This window comes from Aptenodytes patagonicus, chromosome 6, assembly GCF_965638725.1.
Source record: "Aptenodytes patagonicus chromosome 6, bAptPat1.pri.cur, whole genome shotgun sequence".
NCBI lineage: Eukaryota > Metazoa > Chordata > Aves > Sphenisciformes > Spheniscidae > Aptenodytes > Aptenodytes patagonicus.
Genome location: NC_134954.1, coordinates 61,637,696 through 61,641,656, shown reverse-complemented (window position 1 = coordinate 61,641,656; position 3,961 = coordinate 61,637,696). Strand labels below are relative to the sequence as shown.

General features: G+C 44.8%; 1 long non-coding RNA gene across 3 annotated transcripts; it reads right to left on the bottom strand.

Annotated features, from left to right (window-relative positions):
- Positions 1-635: 635 nt before the first annotated feature.
- Positions 636-3,682, bottom strand: LOC143161687 (uncharacterized). Of its 3 annotated transcripts, none has more exons than XR_012995570.1 (4): positions 3,574-3,682; positions 2,076-2,098; positions 1,389-1,558; positions 636-1,073 (listed from the first exon to the last, which is right to left on the bottom strand). It is a non-coding gene; the product is annotated as an uncharacterized LOC143161687 (long non-coding RNA). The 3 variants fall into 3 exon arrangements; XR_012995571.1 differs by lacking the exon at positions 1,389-1,558 and adding an exon at positions 1,273-1,350; XR_012995572.1 differs by lacking the exon at positions 1,389-1,558.
- Positions 3,683-3,961: the final 279 nt, after the last annotated feature.

Genomic DNA, 3,961 nt, shown 5'->3' with positions numbered 1-3,961 from the left:
TAGGGTAAAGTTAGCCGATGCTCATTAAAAGGATCAAAATTTGGCCTCCAAAAGCAAGTGGTCACATCTTCCTCCTCCCTCAGAAAAAGTATGTTTGTGAATTGGGAGCAACACATTTATTTAATTTCTTTAGACAGATGTGCACTTGAATTAAACTCCCTCAAAGTTAGGAGGATTATTCTGCCTTTGTATCTATACAAGAGAAAGGCAAAGTTGATTCAAGACATACAGAGCTAAGAGATTTAAACTCTGCCAGTTCCTACAAAGTGTTGAAATTGATACAGTATGTCTGGAATTGATTTTTCCTTGGATGCTGCAGACAGATCTCAGAGATGTCTTGGTGCCTGCTCTGTAAATGAAGGAGTGACTGTAAGACTACAGATAGCTGGTTTGCGCTTGCAGCATTTGGGAACAAAGAGGGGAAAAGAAATCCAAAGCACAAGCAGCAGATAATATGAAAAGCAAGAAAAACACAGAGCCAGCACTGACAGCTATACAGCAAGCCTGGTCCTACCCCTTACTGGGAGTACCACACTGCTCAACCTCAAATGGACTGAAATAAGACATGGCATGGGTGGGGAAGAGGAAGGGATTAAAATCAGCCAGATCCCAAGAAAGACTCATAATGGAGGAAATTTAAAATTTATCTAGCTTTATTTTTCTGATATAATTTCAAGGCTTTTTTCATACCGTGTGATAGAGCAGCTATTACCAAAGTAACTATTTCATTTTCAGCAAAAGTGATGGCAGATCCCAACAAATCACCTGTCTGACAACCATTTTGTAAGTTGCCTCTTTCTCCCACTGATTTTCTTGTATTGCCTTGCTCTGAAGGATTTGCCTGTCTGGGGGCATTGACCAGGATAACTCCTGAGGCAGGGTCAGATGTGGTCATGCTGGTGGACAGAGCCGAGTGTTCAACTGTGTCTCATGACTTAGTGCCACTTAACAACCCAGCTATGAATGGGCACGGTGGGAAGGGTTGAGCTTAGTCCTCGTTAGATCTTCTCCCATCCCTCCTGGCTTGATAAATCTGTGCTTGGCAGAGTAAGTTCCTGTGTGCACATTCTGGTCTGGAAATAAAGATACTTTATTGTAGAGTAGGAAGCATAGGAATAAACCCTAATTTAGTAGAAGCTGGATCAGCCCCTCTTCCATCCAAAAAATACAAAATGACACATCACATTTCCTTTTTTTTGGTAATTAGTTTTAAAGTCCAGACTTCACTGCGTTCATTAGTATTTTATAGCATACAGTAAGAGGTACTCTTACATGTTTGGCAAGAATAGTTGAATCTGTGTGACATGCTACATTACAGCTTCCCCAGCAGCAAATCCACTTCAAAGAAGTCTGAGGGCATAACCACAGAAAAAATTAAGTTAGCACACCTGAAAGGAGTGAAGCACCCATAGGTGCGGGCTGGAACTCAGAGAAACCTCTTAAACTGGCTTTGTTGCTGGAGCAATCCCGACGTGAAACCATCCCCTTAGTAGCAGAAGAGCCTTGTCACAGGGGTGACTATGAACTTTCTGCTGTGAAACAGGATGAGGTGACAAAGCTGTAAGGAAACACAGATTTGCTTGCCTTGCAGCCTCGGTAAGTGAGATTCTGCTTTGATTGTACTGCCAGATGTCAAAGCAATGGTGAATTACCAATGCGAGCTAACTAATGCGGGGAGGGGAGGAGGGAGGAAATGTGAAGTGCTGACATGTATAAGCATTATATAAAATGCACTTGCTCTGTAAAGGATAGGTCCCAAAAGGCCCATAGCATATGCATATATCTGCTTGGACAGCGTGGTCTGTGTGGGGCGTGCGTGCTAGTTCAGGCACAGTTAGATACTTTACATCGTAAGAGGGGACATATAGTGAAAGAGTATTTGGACATTTCTGCTGTAAGTGTAGAAATATATTTGGGATTGAAGGCAAGAGAGGTGGTGGATGAGGGTCACTCAAAATTTTCACTGTTTTTATGCTCCTCACACCTATGGGGTAGGAAGGGGATGAAGGGGCTGTTACTGCTGCTCTGAAGGGGGAGGAAAGTGGGGGAACAGAGACCCAGAGGAAAGGACTTACTTGCCCATGGTTCCATCAGTGACCTGTGGAAATAATAGAGATTATAGCCCACATAGGAGGATGCCTTCTCAACTAATAAGTTAAGCAGGATAGGAAGAAAGGCGTGCACAGAGACATCAAAGCTCGAGCGATGAAACCAGACATGTTGTTCCCATGGATTTGTGTACAGGCAGAGCTCCAGCGTGGGCTCTCCTAGGTTTAGGAAGGGTCATCTCCATCCCACCCTTCCCTCCACCCTGCGCAGCAGCCTGAGGTCCTTAACAGCATTTATCTTCTCCACTCATTTAATTAAATCTGTGGACACTCGATACATTTCAGGTCTCTATTTCCTCCCCCCGTCAATTGGTTTAAATGTGGGTGATGCAGCTGACAGTGATGGGACTGGGAGGAGAATGACATGGATGACAGACGGTGCTGTTGCATAAGCCTGTTTTCAAAAGGAAACATGGCTGAAAACTGAGCAGTCTGGTGTTTTATATTGTTAATTATCAGAAGATGCCATCAAACCTCTGCTGATGAGGAGTACAGTAAAAACATGTTGAAACAGACCATGTTTTTATCAGCACAGATATCAGCGTGTAACAAAGTAGTGAATCTAAGAGTGACTTTTGGTTATTTAATTTGGATATCAACCAAGCTTTTACATAAGGGAGGGATCTTGGTTTTAGTTAATTATTAAGCAGGTTCCCTTGCTGCTGATCACCTTTGCAGAGAGATTATTGCGAAAATATTGGAGAGAAATTTTGAAGCCCCATGACCATACTATTTTTCATGCCCTAATTACCTGGCCAAAATCCTACTCTCCACTGAGTCAGTCTTTGCTGAGATTAGTGGAAATGCTTTTGATTTACAGTGAGATATGAATTAGCCAGAATGTACCCGGAGGAGAGAGAGAGAATGCTATTTAAAATCATTAAAAAATGAGAAAAAGAAGCTAAAATAGCTTTTGTCTGTGGCATAATACTGTTCCCAAAGAGTTGTGACATCTCTGTATCTCCCAGGGCTAGAAAGGCATGATGTTTTGATATTTGATCCTTCAAAAAAAACCCCTTGCTAACAACCTTTTTTCTGGGCTATAATAGCTCCATATCCACTTCAAATTGGTTGAGAGATACTGGAAGGCAAGGCACTCAGTAGGGACATAGAGTCTTTAAAGCACCTCCATCAGCGTTCTAGAGATCCTGGCAGTGCAGGGGTTAACCTGAGGCCAGGGAAAGTGCTGGGAAGGTTAGCACTGGGGGAGCCTTGAGGACAGGGAGGGATTTACTGTGAGCTTTGGAATATGTTCAGTATAATTATGCTCTGGAAATGGAGAGAAATTAATAAATACACTGAAAAGCAAGAGCACGGAGGAGATGATGAAAGCAGCAGCAGTATGGACACGGTAAGGATGCTCACCACGAAGCAGCGATGCCAACCCTAATTAAGAGCAGCAATACCATTACTACTACAGCAGAGCCCGGCGGCTCTGACAGACGCTCCCCGGACTCCCACCTACCTGCAGCCACGTCAGCTGCCGAGTGCTCAGCAGCCCCTGCACGCGAGGGCCGGCGTCGCATTCACATGCAGCCCCGACCTACCCCGATAGCCCAAATTGGGACCGTCACGTGCAGGCCGCCAGCAGGCAGGATCACAGCTGCGCTGGAGGATTTCAAAGCCCCAAACCTGACCCTCCACCCCAGCGCACACTCTCCGCCCCTCACGTAGCCCTTTGTGCACAGTTTGCGCAGCTGTGAGCAGAGTAGCAACTGCTGCAATTGCATTACCAGGATGGAACAAGCATCACGCAATACTCTGAGCTGCACCGATTTACTTGCCCAAAAGTAGGAGGCAGTGAAGAACTGGAGCCAGAACCTCTCTGAAGAGCTTGCAGTCTGGTGCCGTAA